Source organism: Embiotoca jacksoni, unplaced genomic scaffold, assembly GCF_022577435.1.
Source record: "Embiotoca jacksoni isolate LCO1_2020_lvr unplaced genomic scaffold, fEmbJac1.0.p SCAF_17, whole genome shotgun sequence".
Taxonomy (NCBI): Eukaryota; Metazoa; Chordata; class Actinopteri; family Embiotocidae; genus Embiotoca; species Embiotoca jacksoni.
Window position 1 is genome coordinate 5,403,501 of NW_027185307.1, and position 13,655 is coordinate 5,417,155.

Genomic DNA, 13,655 nt, shown 5'->3' on the forward strand with positions numbered 1-13,655 from the left:
AGGGTGAGGGTGTGTAGGGGAGGGGGGTGGGGGTGAGTGAGGGCCACAATGCAAAGATCTGCAGCAAGTGTGTGTCCTAGTGTGTGTGTGTGTGTGTGTGTGTGTGTGTGTGTGTGTGTGTGTGTATGTGTGTGTGTGTGTGTGTGTGTGTGTGTGTGTGTGAATGGAGGGCTATTATAGAGATGTTCACTGGCAGATTAACTTCCATTCTCTTACTACTTCTATCAATAATTCACATAAGACATATAAATCAATAATTCAAACAAATACAGGCCGACAGCTCGACCTGTGTTATTTTCAACTGGTATGTATGGTCCCACTAAACATACAACTGGTAGAAAAACAGACTGGGTGAGAGGGGAAATGGATAAATAAGGTGGGAAAGTAACAAGCACAGACAGAGTGACAGACTGACAGCCACCCTCCCTCTGTTCCCCCTTTCTCCCCATTTTCCCTACAGCCGTCTCCCTTCAGTGGGTTCGGAGCCCCCGTGGTGATTGTTGCTGGCCTCCTTCTTCACTCCCTGTCTCCACCCCCTCCGTCCCCCTCTTTACTCCAGCCCACCCCTCAACCCCCCTCATACAGAGAGGAGAAAACAAGGCATCCAGGCAACCCCAGCATCACTTACTGAAAGTAAGAGAGGAGAGGAGAGGAGAGGAGAGGAGAGGAGAGGAGAGGAGAGGAGAGGAGAGGAGAGGAGAGGAGAGGAGAGGTAATAAAAAGCCGCATTGTGATGGAACCAAGAATACAGATGAGACCGAGTAAAACAGGGACTGAATTGGAGGGAACGCTTGAGAGAAAGATAGAGAGTGAAACATCCGGTGCAATAGTGAGGACAGCAGGGGGAAAAGAATAAAGATAAGCATTAAATGAATGCTTCAAGAAACTAAATACATGTGTGGTGAAGGGTGTAATAAAACAAAGTAGTGGTATCCACAGTATGAAATAACAAGAGTAGTAAAATAGGCAGAAAAAGCCTAACAGGTGTACCATGATCTGGGATTGTTCAACATCAGTTTTGCTTAAGACAAGAACACTTATAGATGTTGTTGATGACTTGATTTGACTGATGATTTACTAAAATATAGGCTATCATTTACAGTATAAACACATACTTGACAGTTTTATGACAAATTTGTTGTATATATTGTGGCTTTTTCAGTATATCAGTCAATCAATTTGCAGAATCACAAAGCAACGTGGTCCAAATCATACAAATAATGGATAGACCAAAAAATACTGCAAGTGAATACAATCATAAAAGTTAAAGTAAACACATTAAAACATCAGCGTTTTAGAAATGCAATCCCTGATCTGTAAACATAAAGACCTGAATCTGAACTTGATATTAAAATGATTTCCAGTAAAAACAAGAGCCTGTGCAGCGTCTCTCTGCCGACAACAGCCTCTTTCTCACTGTCAAAGTCAGTAAATGTAAAATTAGTGGTAGATGAATTAAAAAAAAAAGAAAGAAAGAAAACTTGAAGAAAAAAAAATGCATGTCAAATTGGAAATTATGTTAATTTTTGTGTGTCTTGAGGCATTTGTGGGGTGTTTGCATGAGGGCAAGCTGCGCGATAGATAAGGTTCCAGAAAAGAGGGTTTTCCTCGGCTCTCCAAACCCCTCGAGACACGCAAGCTCGATGGCAGAGGAGGAGGAGGAGGAGGGAGGAAGCAGACATAAAACATTGTTGTTGTGTTTACTTTCATCTGCCTTTTTAATTCAGCCAGGAAAATAAAGTTTAATTTACTCTTTTTCAGACACAGTAGTGAAAGTAAGGATCCCAGCATGCCAAATAAAGTTCGCTGATGATGTGCAGCTCTTTCTGGGATATAATGGTTCAATACACAGACAGACATAAAGAAAAGTGAGGCAGTTAAAAAAAAAAAAAAAAAAAAAAGATGTTCGCCCTGCTCACAATTTGATTTGCAAAGAATTGTTCACATTTGACCGCTTGCAAATCCTTTTAGCAGTGCACTGCAGGGGATCGCGACAGCAGAGTTAGTGCATCCCAACACACTTACAGACACACTTACAGACACACCCGGCATGGCTGATATGACTGGATGATGACATTTGATAGGGCTACGGTGGCTCATCTCCACGCTCACCATAATCCGTGACATGAACAACCCTGTGAAATGGGATGAATGAGGTGCTCTGGCGCACTGTATCATTCATGGTGACTGGGTTTGGTATTTACAATGGAGGAGACGGATGACCCCCTCCAGACCTGGATCTATAGAGATTTCCAAACAAAGGCGACTTAAATTTGTCAGATCATTGTTTTTAGCAGTGTTTGGAAAAATGACACAAAATCATGTGTATGTCCAAAATCATCTGCAATCAGACAGCAATCATCAGAGAGCTGTGTTCCAACCCTGCGGGGAGCAAGCTGGGCTGTTTCCAGGCAGCATCTCCCACAGACACGTAAAAGAAAAAAAAAAAAGAAAGCTTTCCGCAGAGGAGCTGAGCTCATTTTAAACACATAATTGTTCTCCTCTTCCCCTATAGCCTCATTACAGTACAATCTGATTACAGGGTGGGAAACAAAGGAAGACAATGAAAAATACCATCCGCTGTCGAGGAGGTGGACGCAGGTCTGTTAGGATCTCTGTCAACTTTACTCTCTCCCCTCCCCTCCCTAAAGGAACGCCGGGTTTTGACTTTAAGCAAGGCGAGAAAAGTACAACTCTATAAAAACACAGTTTGTGTTCATTGCAGGTGAAATTGCATGTCGCATCCGTTTGGGTATCAGAATGTAAAAGCATAAATTCTCATCCCCGGTGTCAAAGCCGCTGCAGCTGGAGCAGAGAAGTGGCAGGGACCTCACGGGGCCTAACGCGCCTCTGACTGAAGTCGGCCTATTTTCTGTGTATGACAGCGGCAGAATGAGACTGTTTCGGCTCAGTTACCGCGCCGACGATCGGGTCCCCTGCTCCCAATGAGCAGATTTCATTGGCCTCTATTACTGGGTCAGGCTGCGTGTGGCAGCGGCTGGGTGTGTTTGACTAGGCAATAAGCCCAGTGTCACTGTCACTTTCATCACAAGAAACTCTCTCCTTCTCACTTTGTCTTTGTCTCTCTCTCTCTCTCTCTCTCTCTCTCTCCTTCTCTCAGGCAGCCTTGGAAAAACCATCCAACCCTGGAGCTGACACGCAAACAGGAAGAATCAGACGAGGCCGATAAGAAAATAGTGCAGGGGGCTCAACACACCAGGAGCTTTCTGCCTTCCTTTTACAGTTTTTCTACACCAAACACTCAGTAGCCTGAACCCATTTCTTGAGTCACACACTCTTTTGGCAAAACCATAAACAATGTTCACCTAGTTAGGCACAATTTTACAGTAAACTGCGTGAGAAACAGCAGAGTTACATATTGAAAATTTGGAGGTAATGAGGAGTGTCAGCCTTTGCTTCATTGATCGTATCCTCCAACCAAACATCTTCTTCTTTACATATTTTCTTTGTCCTTTTCCACAACTTTATTTCTTACTGAATTTACTGTATCGTAAACAAAAACAATTTTCTGGAGCTACATGCCCTGAACATTGTTTTTATTTTTATTTTTTTGATGCAGTGTGTAATGACTGCTCAGTAGTGTTTTAATTCTGACTGGCTTGTAGTATGATCTGACAACATAGTTTGGTTTTGAGGACAGATGAAACTGTTTTGAGGCGAAAGTTCAGTTTTGGCAAAAGAGTCAGAGGTTTTGTGAACATAGTTTGAAAATTGTGTTTTGTGCTTACAGTTTTGAGAAAAGGATGGAAGGTCTCAAGAAATGTGTCTTAGCAATTGTGAAAAACTGTAACAGCTGGGCAAACTTTTTTAAGACTTTAAAATATTAAAATCACGAGTTTGTGTATTGCTTGATCTACAAATGCACCAATACCATAATAAATGAAGAAACACATTAATATTAAGGATAGTGTGCAATTACAGTTCATGTGATACACTTTCTGTAAGGAACCAAGCTGGCAGGCAAAAGGAGTCACAGGTATTTAAAACAAAAAATATATATTGTTTTATTTACCAAAAAAAAAGAAACAGGAAACAATTTACAAAAATGTGTAACTAAATTTATGGGCTCCGAAAGGAATCTATGAAACTCAACTCAACTCAGGCTACATCAACACAACAAATTGACCAAAATCAAATGATCTAACCAACAAGACAGGGGGACATATACTGTATGCTGGCTGATTAGACCATTTAGAAATAAAAAGGGTAAAACACAAACACCACACTATCAACTGAACTACAACTAACAAAAACAGGACTAATCCTGGAATGGCTAACTTATTTGAATGTTATCTAAATCAAAATATATCAAGAACTAGTAGATTCTCAAGAAACAAACAAAAATCTGAACGAAGAAATCCAGTTTCCCACCAGAATGTGGCAGGCTTTTGGTAGAGTCTGATTGGCCACTTCCTGTATTTAATTGCTTAACTTTATGGAGTACATCTTCTACTCAGACCTTGTAAGATGTCCTCCAGCAGCAGCACCCCTGGCACTGGTAACTCTAACTAAACATGAAAATTAGAAAACAACTGAAGGACAAAAGTTAACTAAATGTGAGCGCTAATACAGAAAACTACTGTACTCTCAAAAGTGCTCAACATGTTTTTAAGTGGGATGAATGAATCAAATCCATGAGTTGAGACCAAGATAAAGTAAAGTAGACAAGGACAAATGAAAAACAAATGTAAATAGAAACTAAAGTGTGCCTGGCAGAGGGTTAAATCACATCTTCCTATGACAGCACACAGAAGACTTGTTCAAGAGTTATCAAATTTTATTGCAAAGATTATGATCAATATTAAACACATTTTAGAGGCAGTAATTTCTGTTGGCACTGCTGACTTACAGTTTGAATGTTTGCTAATGTCCAACACACAGTTTGATCTGAATATCATGATATCGTGGCTGCATGCCAGTGTGGACACACGTCTGTCCAAAACCAAGCCAGCAATATACCACATCTGTTTGATACTTCTGTTTGTAATGTGTTACTCATTGTGGCCTAACTATGAAGTCTTACTCCAGATACGTTGTACACCATATAAGTATATGACTTGTAAATAGTGAGACAAATCTTTGTACTGTCACTAAAATGAACTACATTTTTTCTTGAGACACTCTGAAAATCTCTTTGAGCCACAGGTTGAAGTGTGGAAGTCATTTCTGAGCGTAAATCAAGCAGGACATCGCTGCCAAGTTGAACAAGTTCAACTGTCATACTGCTGTGTGTGTGTGTGTGTGTGTGTGTGTGTGTGTGTGTGTGTGTGTGTGTGTGTGTGTGTGTGTGTGTGTGTGTGTGTGTGTGAGTGTGTGTGAGTGTGTATGTCATGAGAAAGGTGCATCCAAATGCCTATATGTATCACATGCATGGTCATGCATGCAGGTTTATGGGCAGACAAATGCAGTTGATTTGTAAACTGTGCACATCCAGGATTTGATTTGAATGTGCAGACGTACAACACATTCTCAAGGGACAAACACAGCTCTCAGTCACTCGTGTATTTCAGACAGCAATCACAACAGAGAGACAGAACATAGAGTTTCACACACACAGACACTCATTCACACGTGGCACTTTTAACCTGGTCTGAACACTGCAAAAGTTGTTTATCCAGCCAGTAAAGTGAAAGTGACTTGTGTGGATTTTTATAGAATAAACCCATCTCATCAGCCTCAAAAGTTATTAATTTTTGATTATGGATAAAATACAAGATACAAGCAGTCTGGCTTATAAATGTGGAAACACATCAACATACATCCTATTCATCTAACCTACAGAGAAGCTGAATAATAAAGGTTAAGAGTTTTTAAACAGTCTCTGCCATTTGGACCTCTGTGTGTCTGGTGCAGCTTTAACATTTGGTTTATGGTGTCACCAAGGTGCCATAAGCAATAAGAATATATCGTGGCAGACTGTCAGTCCAAGAAGCCCTCTTACTGAATCCCTGCTCTCCGAATATGACAAGCAACACTGAGAAGCTCAGCCTTTTCATTGTGCAGAGTGTGCCTCTTAAACAAACGAGTCGCCGTAATATTTCAAGCGCTTTTCTTAATGCATTCCATCCCCTCTGATCATCAGTCCTTGTCCGGCTCCATTAGAGCTGTTTCATATCGGAGAATAACAATATCTCAGTCACTGTGCGGCTCAGTGCGCCGCCGTGGAGCTAATCAATCCACGGCTCGTCTCTCCGTAGGTGGACTGATCGGACGGCATTATTCTCCAGTCAATTACCTCTGGTGAGAGAGGCAGAGGGAAGAATGACAATGGACGCTGATGAATGCCACTCAGGACTCAATTTAGATGACCGGGCCACCGTCCCTGCGCTGGCAGTAAGACAATTGGGTCTTCTAATAGAGTATTTACGTGAGCTCTCCTCCAGCAACCAGCTATTTGTTCCAGAGAGGTTACGACTGGAATGGACTGTTTACCTTTGATGTGGTACTTTGCATAAGGACACAGTGGAAGACCAGTGTTTATGAGGGATGCTTGTGTGTGTGTGTGTGTGTGTGTGTGTGTGTGTGTGTGTGTGTGTGTGTGTGTGTGTGTGTGTGTGTGTGTCACACATTCATATTGAGGAATCTGTATTACTAATCATTTTATAAATACATATTCGTCCTCTGGCTTTAAGCATTATCAGGAGCGTATAGTGGCAATCAAATAACTATCAGTAGCCGTGGCGTAAAATCTCAACTGCCTCATCTGAGCTCTCTCTACAGACAGCAGCAGGCAGTTATAGTTAAACAGCTGGTGGATGTATTTAACACATCATAATGTGCAGTGCGCGTGTGTAAGAGGGAAGCAGCGGCAGCCGAAAATGGTGCTTGGCCTGGCAAATGTAAGGGTTTATGGAACGGCAGACCGCAGACATGCTCCACTGTCCGACTGCACCGTGATGGGAAAAACACCGCAGCTCTTATACAAGATCAACAAAACGAGTGGAAGGGAAAAAAGAAACGACACGAGACAGGAGAAGGATGGAAAGAAAAAGAGATTTCGTAGTTGTGTACCCCGTTAAGGATGAGGCCTGACTGAAAAGGGAGAGGTTGGAAGGACAGCAAAGCTCTATGGCTGGTCAATATGGTTTAATATAGCCAGGCTGTTATATCATAATGTCTCATTGCGGTTTGGTCCGGTCTGGTAAACAGATGGGTGGTCTGAGATGTGACTGGGTTAGTCCATAAACCTGACAACAGTCAACTTAGGACACAGGGTGAAAAGGCTATTTACTATGGTTATAAAATGTTATGGCCCTTTTCTTTATATATTAGGAGAACTACTAAAAGGTCTCATGCATTAGTTGGTGTTTTTCTTTGAGCGGCTGTAGATTCATAAAAATGTTGGGTCTGATTTTTTTCAGACAACAAACAAACAAATACATACTGTATTAAGAAGGTTATTTGGAATTGCATAAAAAAGTTTTTTGTTTTTCATTTTGTTAATTTTGCTCTCCTATCCGACCTCAAAAGTTTGATCATAACAAGTTATAAATTGATGGCAGGAGGACCTCGTGGCGCAACGGTAGCGCGTCTGACTCCAGATCAGAAGGTTGCGTGTTCAAATCACGTCGGGGTCAAATCTTTTCATGGCGCTAACCTGTTGGAGAATCAACACAATAACGTATTCATGCTTTCCGCAGCATCAATAGTTCATGTGATGTAACTTTCATCACAACAACATTTCGCCCTGCTTAGACCTCCGCATGCAACAAATGACATCCAACTTCATAAACAGTGTCCTTGGACAGAGCTGATAAAAGCATGTCTTGAACTTCATCTTTGAAATGAAGGTCGTTTTTTGCGCCGCACGTCCAACATCAAACTCACTTCGTCTGGCCATTGATTGTTGACCAGCAGACCATATGCTCGGTGCTTCACTCTGATGACTGCGCTCAGCTGTGGTAGACTGATGATCTGTTAGCTTTGCCTCTTGAGTTTGCACTGCACCTCATCTGTATTTATTTATGGTGTTCCACACAGGACGTTTTGACATCTGCGGTCACATGTTCCTCCCGTTTGCACCGTTTGGCAATCTAATCTCACAGCACCACACAGTTTTACATCTAAAGCTCAGGAGCCTGGTCGCAAGGTGTTCTTCTTCTCCTTACTTTGCTTAATGGCTGTTAGCGTACAGCTTTCAGGTGCCAACTTCAGACGAGAGTAAACCACTCTCTTTAAATACAACCATCAAGTTCATGACGGAAGGAACTCATGTCCACCATTGGTCTCCAGCTGACAGAGTGGCGGCGCACAAACAATGTCTGTCTTCCAAAAAGATGTCTCACAATGAAACATGCAAAGCTGAGAAAAAGATCAAAACCCACTCAACAAAAAGTGAATGTTTCCACGAAAGAAATATTCGAGGCCTTTCATGTCAACGTGTAAAAACCTCCATTAATTCTGAGTCCATCACTCCAGAGTAAAATAATACAACAGCATCACGTCTCGCTGAAATAATTTCCTCTGGAAGAACAGATGTCTGCGTTTTTTTCTGACTGTCTCTCCTGTTCTTGTCTATGGCACACGGCTCTTTTGTGAGTCTTTGTGCAAAAATCATTTTCACAGTCATACCTAGCAGGCGCTGAGGTGTAAAACTGTCCTGTAATCTTAATAACAGATGGCCACAACTGTCCCGAGCAGTCTGAGTCCATCATCTAAATTACCGCTTTAGGCAAATGCCCTACACGTAGGCGGGTTATTCGGTTACAACACCTCACCTCTAAAATCCTTTGTATGCACGTGGCTTCCGCTGAGCATTTCCAAGGAGACGTTGAGGGGCAGGATTCGCAGCCCTGAGCTCAGCTCACATTCCCGCAGTTAATTGGGCCTGACAAGATGTATGTGCCTTTGGACCTGCCTTGTTATCCTCCACTTTAAGTGTGCAGCTACTTATATTTTTCACCCCTTTCTTTTCCCATCAAGCACATCTTTGGTGGAAACAAATCTCTGGACACTAAATACACAAAAGTAGAGAATTCATGGGAACATGAGTCGCTCTCTTCATGCCTCCTCCTTTTGTCCCCTGCTAGTCTTACATTTCCTCTGTATCCACATCTTGGACATGCCCCGCTCCAGCCTGACCCCGAGGTGATCACCTCCAACATGTTAACCGTTTGACCCTCCCTGGCCTGCTAACGCACTTCCTGTAAAAACGTGTGTGAGGAAATACAAGGAAGTCAGCTGGCCATTCTGTTTTGTCTTCTTCGGCCTTAGCTTTACACACAGGACGCTGACTGTGTGTGTGTGTGTGTGTGTGTGTGTGTGTGTGTGTGTGTGTGTGTGTGTGTGTGTGTGTGTGTGTGTGTCTGGCAGTAAAAACCATTACCGCCGTGTGGTTAGAGCTCCTTCGCACACCTGGGCCCCATTCACCGCTGCCCTGTCAAACAAGCGTGACGTGAGGCGAGCACAGCGGCATCATCAGGAAGTCTAAATTAAGCGAGCGCCGGGCGGTGGCACGGTCAGGACACACTGTCGAACACTTGAAGTGTTCGGAGGACTGACGGACAGAGACAGACGGAACACACAGATGAAATAAGTGTGCTCTGCAAACATAACAGCTAAATTAAATCTGGAATTGAATGAATAGAAAGTATCTGAGCGCTCTAATTAAACTTACTAAAGTAATTAAGATTCTGCAACATCAGCTTTTGATTGACTGGAACATGAAACACACACTCTTTCATCTAATAACCACTGATCATGGTCAGTGTGTAAAACTAAGGGGAGGTCATTATGAAACTGCATTGCAATGGAAACCTACACAAGTCCACAGCGACATTACACGGAGAGGCCCAAATGTATTATTCCATAATGTTACACTTCTTAAATTAATTCAATAAATCAACACAAACTAACAAGAGAGCAAGAAAAGCAGATTTCTTGACGTATCCAAACAGAGTGTCTGTGGAATAACAGGGGCAGAGGGAAGGGAAAGTCATTCCCAGAATTGAAAACTCGCCTGATCTGGAATACGGGGCGTTGATATTTTCTTAAGTAGGCCTCGGGGACGCTTTTTGAAACCATGCTTGATGTAGGATTTTATTTGGCTTGGAATAAAAGCCTCCCCAGAGTTCTCTTCCTCCTATAGGCTGGTTAACCCTACCTGACACGCACACACACACACACACACTTAAACACGCACACACACACACCGAACGTTAAGTAGGTTATGATTAATTTTCGTTGTCATCGTCTGCCCATAAAACAAAGTCAGTCGGAGCAAACGGGGGTTTTCCTGTGCTCCTCTTAGGCTGCGTTCTAAATCATTCATGGCTATTAAACAGTACGTGTGGGTATTTAAAATGTAACACTTAATGTGAACACACAGACACAGACGTGGACACACACAGGCTGCGCTTTCACTTAATGTCATTCCAACTATAACCTGACATTTCCTCTGTATTGTTGCTTTTAAATGGAACCTGTAAATAACTGGGAGCACAATGAGCCGCTGGCGGCCAGACGGTTAATGAATTCAATTAGTCAACGTCGGGCCGATTAAGAGGTCTGAAAAGAAGCATTGTCACATCGTAGATAGACAATGAGTGTGTGTGTGTGGGTGTGTGTGTGTGAGCCAGAATCAATGGCTCTATCAGTCAGCCAGGCCAGGCCTCGCACTCCGGGCCTCTCCTTCCATTCATCAATGAGGACCATTGTAGATCCAGCCAGTGAATATGTGTGTGTGTGTGTGTGTGTGTGTGTGTGTGTGTGTGTGTGTGTGTGTGTGTGTGTGTGTGTGTGTGTGTGTGTGTGTGTGTGTTCACTTTGTAGGCGTGTGCCTGCGTCACTATGTGTGCATTTTGCTGCATTTTTGTTTGGGGCTGTGCATCTGTGTGTGTGTGTGTGTGTGTGTGTGTGTGTGTATGTGTGTGTGTGTGTGTGTGTGTGTGTGTGTGTGTGTGTGTGTGTGTGCTAGAGGCCATGTGTTTGCATACCAGCACCTCATTATAACTCTTTGTAGCAACACACTGCATATCTCAAAGTGGGTAACGTTGCCTCTTATCTCAACAGCAAGCTGAACGCTTTGAAACTGTCAAAGGGCTCATAGATGCTTTCTCAATTAAGAATAACCTTTATGCTGAAGAATTCACATCCCACAAAAGCCTCTTGTCTGCTTTTACACTGTACAACGATGGAAATTGGAGGCACGATACTTGTAGCTGTCAGATGCAGAGTTCAAACGGCGTGGTTATTTTTTTCACTGTGGGCTCAGTGGGGAATCGACCTTTTCCCTGAGACATCAGAGTAAACAATCAACAAAAAAAGAGCGAACGAAACAAAATGCCAAGCAAAAACTGAGTATTCACACGGCGATTGCTTGGTAAGGTGGTGCCAAAAGACCGCAAACAATAGAGCTCCTGAGTAGCCGGCGGAAGCTGACGGAGCCTCTTCACGAGGAGACGCTAAAAACCAAATGCATTTGGGTAAACAGTGCTCCTTGTGCAGGGTGACTAATTCTCTGTGAAAAATGTCCTTTCCGGATGCGACTTGAAATATGTTTTACGCACATGTTGGAGGAAAGAGAGCGTTACAAGTTGAAGTCAGACATTAATATTGAGATCAGTCTGTATTGATCAATCAGAGGGACCGAAATACAAGCTTTTGCTTAAAAGGGAGATCTCTGATTTTAGGTTTGAAGTGAACACAGTTAACAGGTACACACACATCATCTATTATTGAAGCTGTTCATGTACCTCTTAACTATATGTCTGAAAATACTTAACAGCAGACATTTGTTAGTGTGGTGAATTCAAACAGCACATTGTTGTTTCTTTTTTGGTTTTCTTTTGATTAAGAAAGTTTATGGAACAAGGTATACTATACAAAACCTTCTGAATAAAATATGATTAAGAATAATAAGGAGGCCTTATTCGCTTGTCTTTTCTTGTCTCATTGATCTTATTTTTGTGCATCTGTAGGGCCTGGCAGTATTTAGAACTTAATTTGGGTCACATCTATAAATAAATAGTAAAAAAATATCCAATGCAATTTTCCCAGACCTGACGTCTTTAAACTGCTAGTTTTTTGTTTGATTAACAGTCTTAAAGCCAAGATTCAATGTATATTTATAGGGTTTCCCCTATAGCCAGAGTATGTTGGTTGTCACTGCAATCTTCCCCATAGTTTCTGAGCACCAAGAGGATACAGAGAACTTGTCAGTTGTGACTTGATAGGATTCATTCAAGGTTTCCTGAGAGGATGTTTTTAACTTTCATCTGCTGTCCATCCGCTGCAGTTTGCACTGAATCAGGAAACTCCAGCCCGACATGTCCCTCCTGGTGTCAGCCTGCACCGGAGAGATGAATCAATTCTCTGGGAGTGGACACATGGAGCAGACAGGAAGTGGTCCGGCCTGAGGGCCCCCGCTGATGCTACACTATGTTTATCACTAAGATAGGCTTCTCCTTTCACCCTCACACACACACACACACACACACACACACACACACACACACACACACACACACACACACACACACACACACACACACACACACACACACACACACAGAGGCTTGCTCGAGCCCTGGCCCGATCCCTGATTACATCTGGCTTGTCATCATAAGCGGCCAGCTCAGCTCTTCGGGGGCCCCTGCTGCTCTGATGAAGCAAAGCAGGCTGGCCTCCTTCCGTAGACCCCCTCCACCCTCCTCCCACCCCCACCATTCCCATCTTAGGACAAATTTAATTTGGAGGTGCAGAGGACTGATAAAACCAGGAGACAGCATGAGGGGCAAAGGGGGAGGGAGGTAAGTTGATACCTCCTCCAGCTCACACACACACACACACACACACACACACACACACACACACACACACACACACACACACACACACACACACAACTCCACCTCTCCTTTTTTCTCCACCCGACACCCCCATCCGATCCATTCCCTGCATCCCCAGACAAAGACAACCCTCTATTTTTTTTCTCTCTGCCATCTTTTCAGTCATCAGAAAAAATGACAGAAAGAAAATGGGAGACTGGAGGATGAGCATCAAAATGTCTCCGATCTCAGATGACGTGTGGAACTCAATGGGACTTCTAATAACACTCACTTGTCAATTGGACTTTAACATTCCCATGCATAAAGAGTAGTTGAACAATTCTAGGATGTAGTTTCTAAAAACTGATAAAAGCTACTATTTTCTATTGTAAATCAAAGGTCATTTTCAAGATTTATAAGAAGCTTTTACAGCTGATGAACATCTTATCGGTGGCAAAACTAATGTTCATGTCATTCATAGCTTTAACTGACAAAACTTTTGCATGATAGAATGATCATGATTTATAAAAAAATAATATAATATAAAATAACCAAAGAATAGATATGCCATGCTCATTTAATGGTTAAAGCTTCTCACAAGTGATGATTTGCTGGTTTTCTCTGTTCTATTCTATTGTAATTAAATATCTCTATGTTTTAAATAACAAGAGAAACTAAACGTTTAAAATATCTCTCTGGGATGTCACAACCTGGCATGTTTTGATGAAAGAAATAATTGAGGAATTGATGAAAATAGTTTTTATTGGAAACCCTGACAGTGAGAAACTGATGAAAGCCGTGAGTGCACACTGCACTTGGCCACAGTTAACCTCTGAGAGAAATGTCTCTCAGTCACACCGCGGGTCA

General features: G+C 42.5%; 1 protein-coding gene and 1 non-coding gene across 2 annotated transcripts in view; one reads left to right on the plus strand and one right to left on the minus strand.

Moving 5' to 3' along the window:
- LOC138199320 (partitioning defective 3 homolog) overlaps nucleotides 1-13,655 on the minus strand; it is a 362,202-nt gene that overhangs the window by 278,015 nt on the left and 70,532 nt on the right. The window lies entirely within an intron of this gene.
- trnaw-cca (transfer RNA tryptophan (anticodon CCA)) lies at nucleotides 7,527-7,598 on the plus strand. The gene has a single exon. It is a non-coding gene; the product is annotated as a tRNA-Trp (tRNA).